The sequence below is a fragment of the Struthio camelus genome, chromosome 1 (assembly GCF_040807025.1).
Source record: "Struthio camelus isolate bStrCam1 chromosome 1, bStrCam1.hap1, whole genome shotgun sequence".
NCBI classification, from domain to species: Eukaryota; Metazoa; Chordata; class Aves; order Struthioniformes; family Struthionidae; genus Struthio; species Struthio camelus.
The window spans coordinates 167,419,724-167,440,217 of NC_090942.1; the positions used below are offsets into that span (position 1 = coordinate 167,419,724).

At 37.1% G+C, this 20,494-nt stretch overlaps 1 protein-coding gene across 1 annotated transcript in view; it reads right to left on the minus strand.

Moving 5' to 3' along the window:
* Nucleotides 1-20,494, minus strand: part of GPC6 (glypican 6) — a 773,736-nt gene that overhangs the window by 675,343 nt on the left and 77,899 nt on the right. The gene's annotated exons all lie outside the window — the stretch shown is intronic.

The following is a 20,494-nucleotide window of genomic DNA, read 5'->3' on the forward strand; positions in this document are numbered from 1 at the left end:
TAGATGAATGATAACCATTTTAAATCTATTTATGAAAGTAATGTGGATGAAGAGGAGTGACCTGCAGGAAGACACATTAAACACTGCAGAGTTGCAAAAATCTGCAAAGAACAGGTGTGTATAGGCAGACAGACTGCGGGAGAGTTTCACTAAGAAATTATGCTATGCATTTATTCCCATTTTTAACATGCACCAAGTGTAACAGTGCAATCACACTTCATTGTTGCCTTTATGTATTTAGTAGTGTGCTGAAGGCAAAGCATTTACAAAGCATTTACACAGACAATACATAAAAAGCGTGAAAAATTGCATTCCTATTTTTCCACTGCTATTTGCCACATCAAAAGAGATCCTGTGATACAGCCCAAATATGTTGAGCCTGCATACAATTTCTCATCTCTGAGCTTCACTCTATGTAATCAACAGATACACACAATTCATTCCTGCACCTGCAACCATCCCTGTGGCCCCTCCAAGAAGTCAATTGTATGTAGTGGTCTCAACACGATTACTTTATTGACATTTCTCAGCTGAAAGACTTTTGCAAATACCATCCAATTTTCCAGCTCTTTCTAAAAGATCAAAAGATGCACCTTGCATAGTAGACAGAAATTTTCACTGATGAGTGCCTATTGTCTTGAATACAAATGTTACTCACGGTGTTTGCCCAAAGCTAAAGGCGTATGTCTCTATAATAAGTATCTGCAGTCAGACAACTAAAGCACGCTTGTACTGGAGATGAAATACGTTTGTGCCAGAGCAACCTCTTGCCTGAAAAACCTCTAGGCTGAGAACTTCAAGGCCTCCTAATTAGGGAGGATGGCACTGAGCTTCAAACCTGTCATTCCAAATAAAACAGCTGGAAGGCGTACGTCGTTTTTGTTTGATAACGATAATGACTATGTGAGACTACCGCTGCAGGCAGTAGATCCTGCAGGTTAGGATCCACTTTTGGCAGAGGTCTTTAGGCTAATACAACTCATGGGAGCAACTGTCTCTGGACTCCAGGTTCATTCATATAGTGGGAAGGAACATAATCGACTTACTACAAAGGACAACTTGACGAAGGTACTGACTAAAGTCTTGTAAGAGTTTCTTTAGAGTACAGAAATAAGCTCATATTTAGTTAAACCTCCCAGTTAGTGCTGCTTTCTCAAATAGCCTTGTTACAGCCACATGAAAGAGATCATTGCTGTTTCTGCTGAAAGCCACATACCAAGGTTAGCAATAAAGTTCGCTTTCTCATATCGTTCACTTGCATAAAATGCTTAGAAGATGTGAAATTAATTTATACTAATTCTTCTAAAACACTGCTAGGGAATAAAGCATTGCAAAATATCTCTTGGAATTACAATCAGATTTTTGATGATTAGAAGGATGACATTAATTTTAAAACTAGGCAAACTGGAAAGTGGTAGGACTTAAACTACCATATGCTCACAAAATCATGATTATATAAAGAATAAATCAGTTCATTAAAGTTACTTTGAAAAAGTAAAAAAAAAAATTATGATATCTATGCTGTATAACACATATGGTTGAGGGGATTAATTTTATCCCACTGGACACTTATACCAATAACAAAAGGGTGAAAAAAGATTTTAACAGGATCTGACTAGCAAACAAGATACTTAATTCTTTCAAGTGGTGATGCAAAGCATATCTTTCATGAATAACTTACTGAAAATACCATCTGCTTCGCAGTGTATACACAACAATAGTATTAAATGTACTATAACCACACATGTATCTTTACAGTGTTTTTAAGATCGTGTTGAACATGTCAGGAAAGAAAACAGCATGACTAGAAATAAAATATAAGCACATTTCTAACAATGTCCCTAAAGTCATCTCAACAGCACCACACACAAGAAAATAAACTGTAGGTACTATAATGTTTTGAAGCCATGTTAGAAATCTGATTACCCTTGACTCTGATGTCAATGCTTTCACACCAATACTTCCCATTTCTAAATTGCACCTCGTACCACTGAACTAAACTTTATCACACTGCCAAGAAAAATCATTTTTTCTTTTAACATTCATAAAAGCTGAATATATACAGGCAAAATAACAGTGGGTATTTATTTCAGCATAGCCAGAGTGGAATAAAATAAGTTCCCCTTTTTATTTTTTTTATTAGATCACATAAATCCTAAGACTTTCCAGTGCAGAATTATTTTACTTTTCAATTTGAGTTCTGATTTTTTCAGCTTAAAGATACTGGTCCAGAAAAAAATAAATAAACCTAACAATCAAGTAAGAGAATATGCAGAAAATGCTTTTCAAAATTTTAGCTATTCTTGCCTGGCTCTGGGGAAAAACATGCTACCTACCAGCTCACAAATATGTAGAAATGGAATAACTGCTCAGTTTTATTAATGGCAGTTAGAATTCAACAAAGTTACATCACAAGAAAATTTCAAAGCTTCTTCTCCTGCTTCATGCCTACACTTCTTCATTTTTTTAGATCATTTTCCTTATTAGTACTTGATGGCTTTTACAACGACAGCCCTAATGGAATTCTCGCTTCTTGCAGATCCCTGTTTAAAGTTTCTCAGTGCTGGAAATGCTTCATCCTCAGTATGTCTATATATTTAAACTACACCTTATAATTTCAAATAGAAACAATAAGAACACGGACAATTTTCTCAGAGCAAATCTTCCATTTCACGATGCAGCCAGAAATATAAGTAATTTCCAACACTTCTGTGATTCTTCAGTAATACGGTTTTATACTTTTCAGCAAATTTACAGAAGTAACTACATTCACCACTTTGAAGATTTTGTTGTACTTCAGAAGTTAAAATGCATTAATGAACTGAAAGAAATAGAATACTACTTAAGATATCCACGATTATGGTGGGATGAATGCTAAAAGATTTATATTAAATACTTTTACTTAAGAGCAAGAATTTGAGGTGTCTTCTAAGAATTCCAGAAGAAGGAGAATAACTCTTCAAGCCCTAAAACTTTTAATTATAGTATTCTGAATATATGGCACTAAAGGAGATTCCATGCAGTCCTATACCTCAGTTTATAATGAGCACAGTCTTCACCCACTCTCACTGATTGCTCTCGTCCCTGGAGTGTCCCCTGAAAGAATTAACTAATAGTAAATAAGGGTGGATAAAGGTGTCTTTTTACTATACACCCCACTGCTTCCTTCCCTGTGCCCAGACTGCTGTGTATAGGCTAAACACGACGCAGTAAGCCAACACAATTAGTCTGAATGTCAAATATTCCTCATGATGTGGCAAAACAAACTTTATCTATGTTATCTTTAGAAGATCACTGCAGGAGAAAGAAGCCTGAAGCCAGGATTTTTCAATATCTATTTATTGTTTTATATATATACATGTATATAAATACACACACACACACACACACACACACACACACACACACACACACTGCTTTTATATGTGGGTGTGTGTTTTATGTTTACATATATTTATATAAATATACAGTCTCATGTATGTATTTACATTTGTGTGTAAAATATCTATATATGTATGCATGTGTGTGTGTGTGTGTGTGTGTGTGTGTGTGTGTGTGTACGCATGTGTGTGTGTGTATATATATGTATGTATATATGTATATGTAAAAATATCTACCAGGGAACATTAAAAAAGAGAGAAGAAAATGACTTAGTCACCAACAGTGCCCCTTGCCACTCACAGGAAACAAGGGACAAGCAAAGAGGAAGGAAGGAAGCGCTCTTACCTAGGGCTAGAGACAGACCAAGTCACTGCAGCACCCATTTTGAGCAGCTCCAAGACAATCTATAGCAACTGAAACAGAGAGAATGCATCTCTAAAAACCCTGCCAAGCCAGGGACTCTGGGCAGAATCAGAGTGTATTTCGCCAGCCTGCTAGGACACTAAAATAACTGAAAACAGACTTATTGGTCAGCATAACTGCAGTAAAGTGCTTCGTTTCTTTGTTGTTGTTGTTTTTTTCACCTTGAATAGTTTCTGCAAATCTGTTTTTAAATAAGTATTTTTTCCCTAAAGGTGTTACTGAAAAAAATGGTAAAGTAATCTGGCCTGGTTACTGAAAAATGTGATAGGACAATAAGATTTCCACTTTTACCAGCCTCCCAACTCTTAAAGCCAGCTCTTAGGGCCCAAGATATAGGGCTCTAAGGTATACAGCAGGTGACAGGGTGCACCTCTTCTGCACAGGCAGCATTGCTGGGTCTGAGGTCAATGTAGTTTTACTGTTGAAATCAATTAACAAAATTAGGCTTAAGTCTGCATCCTACTGCTATAGTCACGCCATCCTGAAATCAAAGCTAAATTTTAGAAATCACCACCAGTAACTATTAGAAAGAAGCTCAGACTAAGGTTCTGAAATTACCAAATACTTGCTAATTTGACTGTCTGTACTGTGAAAGCATTAAGGCGCTGCCCGTCATGGTTTCCCTCTGTGCCTAATGTGCTCTTCCAAACACTTTCCCAGGGTGCGCCTGCGACATCGGCGCGTTTTGGAGATGGGCTATGATGCTGTTGACTCGGTCTTCCTATACCAGCGGCCTTGGTGCCGCAGAATGATCCCCAACATAGATCACTGGGGTAGCCACGGGCTGACAATTCAGCCTACTTCAAAATCATAATAAGTCTTTTAGGCAGTGAAGATTCAGGCTTGCTGGTGGAATTTGCTGAAATGCCTGAAGCGGTGACCATCCTTGCTATATGCTTCTCTCTTTGGTGGAAGGTACATCAGGAACAGCTGAATGGGGAATCTCCCTCTCCATAAACCACTACTGTTCAGTTTGTAAACTGAAAATAGCAGCAGTTTACATTAATAAAGGAGGCTGTTAGGTACGGCAGCTAAGGAGAGGATAAACATCTTTTTTAGTCATCCTGTTTTGGAAAGCAGTAACCATCCTTGCAAAAATGTCTGCAGCCATGAGCCAGGGCCTTAGTAGGCTCTTCTAGTTTACCATTTCAGTCTCCACAAGCTATAAAATATTGTAAGCAAACATGAAAGCAGAATTAGAATTTCAGATCACCTTCACCAAACTGGAAAGCTGCCTGTTTTGAAGAAACAACTTGTGTGTGTGGTAAGTCTCTTCACTGGCTTTGGCAGGTTCTTTGATGCATCTAAGGAGCTTCCGAATGATTTCAGGATTTAAATGAATTCAATGAGTAGTTTTACAGATTCTGTAAATAGTAGAGTAAAACAATTGAAGTGTTTTATATAGCTCAAATTAAAGAGAAAAATAACACATCATAAACTGTCTCTATCTGCCATGGTGTTCATAGCAAAGTTATTTATACATCTAACGTTTTCTGTAAACAAAATACAACCAAATATTATCATCTTGCACACCATAATTTGAGATATTATCTGTCAATTTACATTAAAAAGTCCTAAAACATGCTGAGTATCAGGAAAATAAGACAATATTCAATATTACCAAAGAATAATCTTAAGATATATAAGCCCAAACTACATTTTTCTTGTAAACACAATCACTTACTAAAGGTACTTCAAATAACTTACGCACATGTTAGAAACTATCCTTCCTTTCTTTGTGACAGCTTCAAGAATTATTTTGCAATGACTATTACATTAAATTATTGCAGCAATTTTTGCTTCCGCTATTGAAAATGCATTTTTCCAGCTACATAACATATTATGCATTCTGCTGAGTGCAGGATTTGGCAGTCCCATTTTTCACACTCATTTAAGGAGGTCATGTTAGCCATAGTAATATTTAGTCCCTATGGTACTTAGTCCCTATGCTATCTGCATGCCCAGTATATTTGCTTTCTCCTTACTTTTATTGTTAAGCATTATTTGTATCAGGAATAAAGAATCTTAAACTGAAGTTACAGAAAGAGGCTTTTTAAGAAAAGAAGCACTCCCAGAGCATCTTAGGATTTTCACTCTGGTTCTCTTTTTCACATTACATCTGGCATTTGGGGCCTTGACAAGTTGAGAAGTGTATTTTTCAACCGGATTCAACCAGATTGTGCAACACAGAATTCCTCGGCATCAGCTACCTTGGGCCAAATCATGTAGATGAGGATACAACCCAAATGTAAAGTCAGCCCTTTTATTCCATGGCTGAATTTTTATTTCAAGGAGTCAGGAAAAACAAACAAAAAACCCTCACCTTCTTCTGACTATATTAGCTATCAAAGTCAAAGTTATAAGCACATGGCTTCAAAAATAAGTTGTTATCAATGCGAATAAGTTTATCAGTATCAAAATGAATGTCTGAACTTCACCCAAACACATGCATATCTGCTACTGATGACATAGATTAATGCTGTTTCTGTGTCACATTTTGCTCAAAAGGGATTAGGCATATTATGGAGTTACATTTTTTTAGTTTAGCCCACTGCAATTTTCACTGACAAAATGCTGAAGATGTTAAGCAATGCTGAAGATACTAACTGAGCCTGTCAGTAAATCCCAGCTTTGGGATACCGATACTTCCAGAAGCAGAGATTACTATCCACCTGTCCTAGACTTTACCACACAATACTTTCAATGAACTACATTGGATTTGCTGTCATAAAAAGGTGAGCTGCACCAAAATAAGAAAGAGGAAAGGATTTGTTGTTGCGTGATGCTCAGGAGCCATGCGAGTAGAAGGCACATTAGACACATTACACAGTAGAACGCCAATCCTTGGAAAGTCTGTTGATTAAAGAAAAAAAATGGCTTTGCTTTAAGTAAAATAACAAAGAACACCTGCAACATCACTCCTAGTAAATGCTATAGGTTAAGTTTTAACGGACTTTTCGAAAACAAAACCACTGGCTAAAACAAAGCTACAATTATACATTGAAAATACCATCAATTAAAACAAAACAAAACAAAACATAAACATAGCATTTCAAGACTGGAGCAAAGTGATTTACCTCAGAAAATGTCAATGTGATTTGCCTCCAAAAATATCATGCAACAGGTTAAGAGTTTCATTCATGAAATCATTCTAAGACCTGAGATTTGGGAAACAGGTTTAAAAGTCTGACATTCTAACACATTGATTCTCAGATCAACTCCTTGAAACCTGAAAGGTATTCAGCTGTGAAACCACACAGTTATTAAAGTTCAAAGCTATAAAGCTGCAAAAAATTGAACATGTGATGAGTCTTCTCCAAAAAGAAACATCCCTTTTTTTCTCACCTCTCACAAAACAAAGATATAACAAAAGTTTTACTCTTTTGTCACCCCTTGAACTCTTGTTATCCTTCCTGCCCTTTTCATCCCTGGCAAATTGTAGTAACTACAAAACAGTACTCAACACAAACAAACCATGCAAAGAAAATGGACTGAGTCTAGCATCTGTAAGAGAAAGCTCTTGCAAGTATGTCACAACAGGGGTAGGGTAGGATTACAGGCTGTTCTACCTGTAGGAATCTTTAAACAACTGAAAGGATTATGTCACGGTACATCCCATCATCAACTTTAGTGTAACGTCAAATCCAGTGTGCCTAAATCACAAGAAAATTAAATAAAGAACTATTAAATAAAGAGACTCAAGGGTTATAACCTGCTGGAATCACGGCAAGTAGTCTCGGGTATCCTTGTAAGTTTTCCTTGATCTTACATGCTCCAGCATCTGATAGCGGTGACTCTTAGATACAGTGCTACTAGATATCCCTTTTGCCTGATCTAGCACAATCTCTCTCATAGTCTTACTGTGCATCAATATATTTTTTTTAATCTTACTATTTTTAATAGTATTCTAGACCCTGGAGCTATGTGATTAGTATAACGAAAGCCAAGACTTGTATGAGCTATTTTCTAGCCGTCTTTATAAAGTTAAAATGGAAGTGGAACAAAAGATGGATATGGTAATTTCTTTAGGCAGAGAGTATCTGTCCAAAGCCTCAGTCACTTCCATTTTATAAAAAATCCAATGGAAACAAGTCAGAGCCAACCATTTAAATTCCCTGACCCCCACTGTCTTACATATTCTCCTACCATTATCTCTGAGTTCATTTGTTTTCCTAATTATACTTTGTCTGGAGTTCCTCTCCTTCAGCCCTTTCCCAAAGGGTTCCCTACGCTTTTTCTTAAACAAAAGCAGAATGAAGACTTTATCTTCACCCTACTAAATTTTTCAAATACTCCTGACCTGAGTTTTTCCTTGAACTCATTCATCTTTCCACTTCTGAGACCTCTCTTTTTTTCCTTCTTCCTTCTCTAATATTGCTTTGAATGAATATGTCAGGAGATCGTTCTCATTCACCCTCTAAATTTCTGTATTTTTCAAAAAGTTCTTAACTATTGGCTCAAGATCATAACAGCTAAAAGAGAATTCTCAGTTTTAATGTCTGGCATGAGCACTCTTTACTCTTTCTTTTTTATTTGATTATGAATAATACCATCATCCTTCTCAGATACAAAACCTGAGACTTGTCCCAAGTGGCAACTCTAGTTCCTTATATTCAGGATACGTTTGCACCTTACAGATTCTTTCAGGGCAACTTCTTACAGACACAGCCTTTCATGTCTAAATATATAGCCTAAATACTCATCAGATTCCAAACATGTGTCTTCGTTGCTGCAGCATCCTTTTCTCCATCCTTCATTAATGCAGTTTCTCCTGTTCATTCACACAGACTAATTCTATGGTGAAAATGTTTCCATCCTATTTTACTGACCATGTCACTCTTTGTCCTTATCCTCGCTGTAGCATCCTTTTCTCCATCCTTCATTAATGCAGTTTCTCCTGTTCATTCACACAGACTAATTCTATGGTGAAAATGTTTCCATCCTATTTTACTGACCATGTCACTCTTTGTCCTTATCATCGCTGTCACAGCCAATACAAGCCATTTGTCTTCATTCTCATACCCTGCATGTAATATTCTCACTGTGTCTATCATCTTCCATTCAGTGTTCATTAACGTTATGATCCCAAGTTCTGCTTTCCACACATCAAAATGTTCAACCTTTTTACTTGTTGAGCTTGTTGCACTTATTTGTGAGGGGGTCCGCATAAATAGCCAGATGTATTCTCACTCCTCCAAAACCTTCAAACTCTCCTTTACTATGATGCCTTTAAAAACATGAGAAAGTTTAAGTGCTACTGTCTTCCATGCTGAAAAGCTCTCCTGATTCTTTTATATTTCTACTCTGTGTATACCTATCTGTTACTTCCTGTTGTGTATTAAGTTCTAATTTGGAGAAGTGAGGACATCCATTGTTTTTTTACTTGGGGTTTGTTAGTCCATGATTTGGGATATAAATATTATGGAAGCAAACATATGAAACCTGTAATAGTTTCCAGTAAGGAAGTAAGTGAGTTTTTGATTCATTAGATTATGTAAGATTTGAGATTCTTGGGAAATGCTCTCGCTCACAGGTATGCTTTTAGGATTTCTCTTTAAAATGTCTGAAAATCATATATAGGCAGCACATTTACGGAGCCCCTGGTATTTCAGAATTATGCAGCATGACTTGCAACAGTTTCAATGAACTCTCTTCTCCATAATAAATGAAGACATTAAAATAATTATATGCACCTTAGACTGGAGATGGAAAGAGTATGAACACTGAACATGACTTACAGTCATTTCTCGTATACCTCAAAAGTTCCTTTCACTAAACTACATACTTCAATTTGACAGAAGTCAAATGAGGCAAAGTGGTCCTGAAATCGATTTTTTTAGCTTTAATAAACAATCCATAAAATCCTCAAATGCTAGGGAGTGGAAAGGTCCCTAGGAAAACTCTCTGCAACGGTGTACAGCATAAAATCTTTCACTCCTGTTACAGGCAATCAGAACGTTTATAGTGTTCCTTTAAGTACAACTTTGTTCCTCCACTTCTTAGAGCATAAAGGGAAAAGTACATATGGAAAGCACTGCTGCAATAAGATTGACTGGCTTACTAAAATATGCAGTTTAAGAACCTGGGCAGCTGATGGCATTCATGAGAATTCAAACTAAGTTTAAGAATTTTGAGAACTTTTCTGCCTCAGCTCACCAGAAGTGTTATTCCTCCTTTGCTCTTTTCATGTATAAATTTGAAGCAATCATGTTTCCAAGTAGCTCTGAGGTAGCTCAATCATTTTCCAGCTTCCTAGGTTATAAGAGCATAGCAAAGGACAAAGGGTATCTTCTGAAACTTGTAGTCAGACACGATCTTTGACTGCATTCCCCACAGATACTAACCACAGTGTCCTCAACAAGTCCAAATTAAATTCACATCTGCTACTTAGGAAGAGGTACATGATAGCATTCCTTGAGAAAACTGCAGTTTCATTTATAACCCAACTTTTCAAATAGGACAGATATTCCTTCAAAAAATCTGTATGCACATGTAGTTCCTATGCCTCTGTACGATCCTGTAAGATTTTTCCATTCTCTAGATGGCTGGGAAAGCTTCACCTTTCCTGAGCCACCTTGCTGACAATTCAGCTCCTTTTCAATGTTACTGGAACTTCATTCTTAGACATTCTTTGGTCTCTTGACTCTTTAGCAATACAATTATGTCACTATGGTATCTGGAAAATGATGCTGCCCAGTTTGTGGGGGGGGGGGTATTTTTACAGAACTGTGCTTTCACATCTATTTTATCAACTGAGCCCTGTTGCATCAGAGCATCACATTCATCTAAAAACTTGGTGTGACCAGTTATCAGTGCTCTACTCTTAATCTTTACATTAATTATTACTTTTTTGTATTCTTATATTATGCATTTCTGTATGTGCTATTCAACATCTCTGAAGCAATCTGCCTTCCTTACACCAATCCACATTCTTATGCTACATCAGAACGTACCAGAGAAATTCTGCCTTGTGCATGGAACGTTAATAAAAGAAAATAAGATCTACCTCAGCACAGTTATTACAACTCTAGGTGGAAAAAAAAATGAGAGATAGAAACAAGAAGAACCTTCCCAAAACAGAAGGTAAAATATTTACATTTTGAAAATCTAGTTGTGGTCAAAGAAGTTACTAAATAATTATTTATAGTGATGCTGGAAAATAAATATTTGCTTTCAAATGTTATCGGCTCTCTATAATGCATTTTTCTCTGGAAAAAATTTTCTGGGTTCCATACTGACTCCTGCGTTACAGACAAAACTGTTATCCAAGTTCCAGTTAACATTACTGAATAATCAAGAAAGAAACACGTTAATCTTCTGGATCATGCACATATCAATGTATTAGGTTAGGACAGACAGGAGATTACCCTTGTGAGTGCTTTCAGTTTTGTTTCATAGTACTTCCAAGTATCTCAACATTTAATAGGTAAATCTTTGAGAGGAAAAGTTTGGAATCATACAATGCAGATTTTTGTTTTCAGAAAGTGTTTTAATTAAGTTAGAGGTGGTATTGGGCAGGGAAAGGTCAGAATATCAGGAAAGAAATGGTAACTGCCAGGCACAGAGCACCCTATAGAATAAAGGTTTTTTCAACCTCTTTGGTTGAAAGAAAATTATCCCAAAGTCAAAGAACACTGGAGAAATAATGGGTCTAACACTCATATTAATTATAGAATAATTATAGAACATGGAGTAATTATCATGTGATTCTATGGTACAGATTTATTACATAAAGGAAAATGCCTATTAGTTTAAAGTAGACTTTTGTTCCAAAAACTATCTCTCTAATAAAAAGTACACTGTAATATTCTTGACTTACTACCAGACATAAGTATCAGTTAACATCTGCTAGTTTTAAAAATTCAGAATCGTATAGAAGGACATTAATTAGAGTCTCTTGACCACCAAAATTTTTTTAAAAGACAGGAACCAGATGGAAAGTTCAAAAAAAAAATCCTAATAAATGTAAGGGTCATCTCTCAAAAATGTTACTTAAAAGTATTTTTCACTTTCAGAGTCAGAGAGTATATAAAATATCACTCTGTACTGCAAAAACTTTCACGCTACTGAAAAGAATATTAATCTGAGGGCCACTCTGCTAATATAAGCAGTAAATTCAGTAATTAGAAAGTTACGACTTAATGGCTAGAATGCAGCATTTCCCATATATTAAAGCATGGAAAAACAATAGCATGTTGCAGAATTTACTCAGCTACAACACCGAGCAGGTGGGCACTGGATGGGAAAGACACAGCTGCACAATGACACAGATTCCCCCATTTTACTTCACTAGCAGAGAGGATAAAGAAGGAACAGCAGAAACAAAAGACGCTATAATCTATTCCACCTTTTTAAGTGAATATTACTGTATTTTGTGCTGTCATTTAGCATTATTCTACCTTATCTGTCTTCTCACAGAGAATTTTTCAAACTTTGCTTAAGTGAAGCTATAGTTGTGTTTCATGTCTAAACAATTGTGGCACTTTTAGAGCAAATTCTGGTTATTCACATAAGCAGTATGGAAAGCTCAGTACGTTGTGCTGACCCAGTACATCTCAGCGTTATGAATCCCATAGCTTTTAGATCCATTACTGGTATATGGCACACAGAAGTGGTATATTTAGAAAAAATACGGTGCAGATCAATCACTGTGAACCCACTGTCCTCTCAAAGTGGTTGGCTAACACTATGTCTAGTAACAGTCAAGACATGCATTATTCCATGCTCATGTTTGTCAAGTGTATCCCTAATACACAGATTGATATAAAACATAAGTGGGTGTTTGGTAGATAGAGACCAAGTCACCAGACTGAAGGGGAGATCTACACCTCATTCACTCAAGGAGCAAACTGTCAAATCCAGGAGACGATACCTGACCATTAAAGTCACATTTGCTTCCCTAATAAATTGTTCCTTTCAGTTAGAGCAACTATAAGACTAAATCCTATATAAGGCAGAAGTCAATAGGGCAGAAAGAACCGAAGGAGAATAAGTAAGTGTCCAAAGCCCTACAGATACTCAAACAAGGAGACGAGTGAAAAAGCTAACAATGCTGCCAAGAAGCAGTTCTTCCTAAAAGCAACCTGAAGTAAATGGCATGTAGAAAATATAATCCTCTAGGTAATGGATACAGTCACAGGGAGACCTTTCAGTTTTAATCTTGATGTACGATAATAAAGCATTTTTTTCCTTCACTTATTGATCAGTCTTCTATAAACATTTGCAACATGCAATATAGACAGCACGGTAACAAGTATTTTTTGCATTTTTAGTTGAGCAGATTTGAGGTAGGGGCGACTGCCAAGATCTTTCAACCAGGACTGTTTGGCAGCTTTATAAGTGGGTATTGCAACATGCTAACAAGCGCTCTATCTCCACAGCACATTTTCCAGAATATCCAAAGAGTAAGAGAACATTCTCTCCTTCAAAAATACCTAGATAAGCTTCAGAGCTAGTAATGACAGGGTCAAGGGATGAAGACGTGCGTTTCAGTGACTGTAAAACTCAGCTTTGCACTGGGGAATCCAAAGCATTCCCAAAGAGTTTTAGATCTCTTTCCTGACGGATGGAAAGTGATCTGCTTACTGTATTTCTAAGATCACAGCTTTAATGAGCACATCTCGTAGTTCTGACTGGTTTAGTCTCCTGACATCATCTACATTTAAGAAACATAGTGAATTGCAAGGATTCAACACACCAACCTGTATAGCACAGATGCAATACATCTGTCAGGACATACGCGATCTGCTGCGAAAACACCAGAAAACGGGCAATTTGGGGAGATCTCATGAATGACGGAAGGGTGAGTGACATGCAAAAGCAAAGGCACGGAGAATATTTTGTTATGTAGTATATCCATCTGTTCACAAACATGTAAAACAAGCATACAGACAAATACAGTGCATTTAAAGTAGGTATGGGGCAATCTGTGCCTGGAAAGCAGAAAACTTGGGAGGAAAGCTGAAAAGGTGTGAAGACAAAGTCCATTTTTGTTAAGAGTCAGTAGAAAAACTTCCCCTTGAGTTTAATAGGCTTTGGACTAAGCAGTTCTGCAAGCTAAAGAACTTCCTATTTTTGTGTTTGAAATAAGATTATGTATTTGCTGGCATGTTTAGCAAACTATTTAATATTACTGTGAATTCATTTCTACAAATCCCTAGAAAAATGGATGAATCTTGCAACATAGAAAAGCTGCCTTTCCATATTTTATAAATGAGACACAATTTAACCCTCACTTCATATCTTTACAAGCAGCTCCTTAGGTAATAGCTGAATTTTTATGAAGAATTTTTTACCTATGTGTTATGAAGTCTGCAGAAACCAAAGTTTTATAGCAAAAACAGCAAAAACAAACCAATAACTTACCAGTGACTGTCAATACTGCTTAAATAATGATCACTTATAGACTACTACTGCAATATCTCATCAAACACCCAACACTATAAATGCTTCAAATATCTAACCTTGAAGATACTAGATGTGAATTTCTGGAGTGTTTTTAGGCAGCAAATTCAGGAGCACAGTCCCAGTGGCCACGTAGTTTCACTAAGGACTTCATGTATTGCTCAAAATCATGTTCATATCAAGAGCTTATATTTCTACTACTACAGCTAAACTGCAGTGTACGTGTAAGGCAAAAATTTGCTTGTGAATGAAAAACTACTGGTTTTGAGACAACACTGAAACGCAATCCTTACATAAAAATCAACAGGAAAGGAGCAGAGGTTTTCTCATTGCTCATCAATGCAACCCCATTTCTAGATATACTGTAAAAAGAAGACAGTGTGCTTCATAGCAGCAGTAAATTCAAAATGTCAGTGCAAGACTGGCCCGTAAACTTCTTTCCTAACATTTTCCAATGTCTGGACATTTATCTATGAGTTACGTGAATTATAGCTTCTGTTTCCATTGAATATTTCCAAATGAAGAGAAAGAAATATGCTAGAGTCGCACTGAGTACAAAAGATTCAGAGAGAATTAAAAAAAAAGCTGGATTTATAAAGGTTCAAAAAATGTCAAGCATTTGAAAATGCAGAAACTTATTTAAAAAAGCTACTGCATCTTTTTGGTGTGTCATCATACACTTTATAGGCCCTAATTGAACTCCCCACAGTAAAAGCTTCCCTCAGAATTGGATTTAAATCCTAAAACCGAACATCAGCACTTTTGAGAGACTCTTAGCTATCACAGCTCCTGTGAAACTGCGTTAAAATAGGAAACCAAATTCCAAACATAGCACCGAGATATTAATTAAGTCACATTTTCACAAACACATTCCAAAATAAATCCTCTTCCTTCCCAAGAGACCTCAGCATTGCCCTGGTTAACATTAAATTGTGCTTACATTTTCCTGTAATTGCACTGTTAAATTATTGCTCCAAAACAGACTGAATGACTGAGGCAGGGAAATAAATGTATGTTGCAGTTTTCAGTTATCTGCTTCCAAACTATAGTACTGATCGTGTATCCCTTTCTTCAGCCAACCACCCTGCTTATAGCTGAAATGCATAAAACAACATAAACCACAGACTGACCACAAAGTACTTTAAATTGCAACAGGCTTTTGGTTCGTTTTTTGAACGATGAAATTTCACCTGCATGCAACCAAAACCTATCTAACAAGGATTTCTTAAAGAATTAGTATGGCAGCCTGTAACAAGGAGCAGAAGGCAGAGCTCCTATGTTCATTCACCTCCCTCACACTTTTGGTATCACAATAAGGTGATCCGGATTCTAACTACCTAACATTATTCTTTTGCTAGGGACATCCTCAGATTCCAGCAGATCCTTTCCTTTTACAGCCAACATCTCAGAAAGTTCATAGTAAAATCTGATGATATTTTTATGAACACAATGCAAACGCTAAAAAAACAATCCTGCTGTGCTGGAAAGGCTTTAATGCATTGCTGCAGTAAAAGGAGGTGAGAAAAGTTTCAGAGACTTAATGTCACTTAATGTCACAAAACCTCACAAAAATTTAGAAAACAAACTGCCAACGTGCAAATATCTTCACTGATACTAACATTCTTCAGCTCTTCCTTTACAACAACAAATGTAATCTATGAAAATGCTTCTTCTGATTAGCACTGAAAATATTATTCAAAAATTAAAAGCTGCTCAAGGTAAGTGTAAATGATTTTAAGTCCAACTGAGAACTTATGATAAACCAGACTATTTTGGAACAGAACATATTTTGAAACAGAAGTACAGAAGTATGTGATTACGAAGAAAAAGATATCTGCTTCCAAACTTTATTTAGTGAAGTATCTGAACGTAGCTGAATGTTTTCTGCATTATTCTTTTTTTAAACAGTTGCTAGGAGTAGACACCAAAAAACACTGGTCTGCATACCAGTGCAGTGAGTGGTATGCAAACTACCAACTAACTTTTTACACTCTATCTGTCTGATGTAGCTCTAGACCCTATTCTTGATCTTTTGGTTTAGGCCACTTCATTTACATATTCACAGTGAAGTATCTCAGGTAAAAGTTTATAAATAAATCAACAACAGTGCATTTCATTTCCAGAAACCAAATCCATTTGTCATTTTGGAAAGGATTTTTCAAACACTAGCTAGGAGGAAGAACTAGAAATCAAAACGCGTGCCCAAATTTTTCTCAGACGTGGGCCACAGAGAGCGCAGCAAGCTAAAACTGCAGGTATTTCTACGGTACCAGTCACAGTTAGGAGAAAGCATTGATGTTTGCATGCAGTTCTGTCTTCCCATAGCTCAGGGAAACAGGAAACCCTTGGTCCCAATGTAACAAAGATTTTAATGAACAATGCACCTATTATGCAGGAACAGGGCTGAACAGACTCGGTCCCCCGATCCAGAGGGCTGTACGTTCAACCGTGCCAAAATCTCCTAAGCTGTATACGGTCAGGCATTTACTCATTCCAGATGTGCACGGTCTTCTGCAACTGACCTGCAGTGTTATCACTTGTTCTTACACCACCCTGCTAAATCCAGTCTTCTCGGAAGAGAGCGTGCTGTTTTCACCGCTGCTTTAACCACCACAGTACTTCACTGGCATTTCACAGACATGCAAAGGGAAAAATGCAGATCAGACTTGTGAAAGAATCGCATCTTATTGTGCTATCTGTGTTTATACTGAACGAAATTTCAGAGTCGTCTCTAAACATGATTTCAGGGACTTATCAAACGACAAGCGTTTTAAATGAAATGGGAGTTTCTTATATCTTTCCCATTTGATTGCTCCCTCCTTTCCTTTTCCCTTTGTCTCAACTAACACAGGGCTCGCATTGAGGCTTGCTGCCGCGTGAGCCTGATTTCGATGCACGATCTTCCTTCCTCGGGATATAGAGGAGAACTGTTTCTCAGGGGACTGACTGTATAGCAGTGCTCTGTCCTCCTTTTGACTCCGTGCGATTTTTCAAGTATGAAAGGAAGACAATTCCTCTCTTTGTGAGATTCTGTATCTCTTTCTGTTTTAGCTTTTCCCCCTTGCTCTGAAGCCTTCTTTCTAGGTCTGGGTATCTTGAGAAGAGCAGTAAGAAATATGGATCTGAACACCCAGCTGGCATAAAAACGGTATATAACCAGTTCTTTTTCCTCTTTTTTTAATCACTACAGTATTCCAGCCATTCCATAGAGTGTAAAGAAAAAACAATTATCGTTAAAAAATTACTCTTTCCCGCACATTAACCACATGTCACAGAAAGGCTATAACTTAGCTTACGTTAGGAAGGGGAACTGAAAAGTATCTCTCAATGAAAGAGCCATAATTTACTTCAAGGTTTTTTTTGGTCACTTCCTCGCTGCATGAAAATAGAAGATTTTATCTAATGAGCCTAATCATTGTTCATTCCAGCTCAAGTTAGAGACAGAATGAATTTGACAATTACTTCCTGAAAACTAGAAGATATTAGAGGGTTCAGACTAACCATTCTGCCTCCCTTCCCCTTGTCACATCCATTCCAGTTACAATTAATCTAGGAAATCTGGTGAGGCTACAGGCTACCAGGAAGGAGAAGAGAATAAAAGGAGGACAATTCCTGCATAAAACAAAGACTATGATTTCTCTTTATCAGGCCTACTGAAAAGTAAAATGCTGACCATAAGACTTATAAGCCGGTAGTACTCTGACATTCAAAAAATAATATGCATCATCCATCAGGTCTGCTTGAAGTGCACTCAGCAAAGTGGGCAACTGGATAAATATGACACTGCACTGTAGCTTTATGCCATTAGGGATGAACGGGGTTCTGACGTAAATTATGGAAAACTTGGGGATGCAATAATATAAAGCTGGAAAGAATCTGTCTACAGCAGCATACACCAGCTATCTCCTTCTTCAACATGCCCTATTTCCTCTTCCTGTCTCTAACCGCCCATGATAGCTTTATAAAAAAGGAAGGGCAGATGGTTGAAGCCAGCTTGACCATTTGCGTAATTTGAAAGTCACTGCAGCACAAATAATGCATCTTTATTATACTCCCCTGATTAGACTGCTGAAATCATAAAATGGATGTATGTTCCAAAAAAGCCTTCATTTTTCATTTTTCTCCTGTTAGCAAATGTGGAGAGTTTATACATTTAGGTTTCAACCTTTCCTTCCCAGACTACAGACCAAGGGAATGACCCTTTCCTTGGATTTCTTCACCTGAAAGTTCACCTTACACAAAACTTTTAAACATCGTGTACCATCATTTATTGTATTTTATGCATGCTGTTTTCATTATGCATCATTTTGTGCTGCAAGCACATATATGACTATAAATGTCCACAGAATGTCAGCACATCTTGCTGTTGTAAAACAATAGTCGTTCCATCACATCTGATACACGTGGGTTCTCACTGTAACAGCAATGTCTTGGATTTTGCATAGAAACAATGACTGAATACTGAGGAAAAGGACAGGCTACACAACAGGATACATAACTTTCATATCTGCTCCACCTGAAATCATGGTGAAATTACTTGCAAACTTACCCGATAAAAACTTACCACAAGTGTGTTGAAATTCAGCTATTGTTACTTACAGCTTTTTCTATATCCTGAATTAACGGACTGATCAGTTTCTTAAACAAAATAATCAACATATGTTTTGACATAACTGCAACTAATGTTAACACACTAAACACACCAAAAAAGTCTTTGCAAGGAAAGAGTGTTGACAACATTTGTCAGTTAAACACTCTCTGGCAATAGCTCAGCTTGTTAACAGGCAATGAAAGACTGCTCTATTAAGCTCAGGGTGATGCTAAAATGGTTTCATACAAGGCGATAGCAATTTTCCTCACCACCAAGTGAGGCTGCCTGTTGAGAAAGGCCATGGCACGCTGCAGGTCTTTGCTATTCATAGGTATTGATTCTAATGAGGAAGACATTTTATTGCTATCCAGCGTTATACTGAGTTACACAAACAGCTATGTTTTTATTAAGAGCTGGAAGTCACATAAAAATGACTTAGAATACTGCTTGGTTTAATAGCATTTCCTTTTAATTTTAACTGAAGCAATGGTCCATACAGATAGTAAAACAGATTACATATAATCCATTGTTTTTAATTTAAGAACAGCCTTTGAAAAGGAGATGGTTTAATAAACATTACCTTTTAAAGTTTACCCAACTATCACTTTCCCCAATAAAAAGTTTTCCCTGAATCAGAGCTAGATTAATTTTTGGTGCTAAGTGAAATTTTGAACTCCTGGCAGGCATCCAAACATGTGGGAACCTGGCTTCAGTAAATATTGCAAGAAAACCTTAATGGGGCATAAAAGAAAAAAAAAAAGGAACAACAGGAAAGAGTGTCCGCCAACAGTGAGGGAAACGTAAACCTGGTTAGCGTCCAGAGGAAAAGAGAAAATTACAGCATCAGCTCTTTGAACTCATTCTGGATTCTGCAGACTGCAGCCATCATGCTGCACAGTAGTATTTTTCATTTGGGTATCAACGCCATTCGAACATAAATCTCTGTTGGAGGGATGTTTTCAAATCCTCACTTAAAATATCCTGCTAGCTGAAATATGGTAAATGCAGAACACAGGAACGAGTTTTATTCTGTTTCATACAGCAACTAAAATACAGCATCTCGATAATCCCCTCTGCTGGAGGTGGGAGATCTCTGATGAAAGCAGACCTCTGAAAGAAGTTCCTTACCGAGCTCCTTCATGATGAGCCTGCCAGTAGACCTGACCGCCAGCTGAGCCAGCTGATGACTTGGCTGCTGTTTCTCCTGTCTCCCATACCTACAGGACTGTAACAGACCTGAAAGAAGTTTCTGCCTTAGCATCGTGTTATCCCTGTCATCTCCTCCTTCCAGCTATTACAAGGTAGATACAAAATAAATTCTGGTCTAGATTATTTCTCCTTGGAATATGTATTTCTGAGATCTTCTCCTTTCCTATTGTACACCCGATATCCACCTTCTAGCACAGGATGGCCTCCGCCAAGTCCACAATGAAAGAAACCATTTTCTGGCAAAAGCTACATCATCCACAGGTGCAGAAACCAGTATTAAAAGAGAAGATGTTCTTGGACACTAAATCAAAGTGTCTGTGTATTTGCTTGCTTAATAAAAAGCGACTTGTTTGAGTATGTACCTTTGTATGACTTCCAGTGACTGTGCTGGATCATATGAGTGCTGCTGCAGTTTTACATTAGTCAAATTCCATTTTATTTTAACAGAATCAGACCAGTGCAAAACTGTTGTAAGAAGGAGAAAAA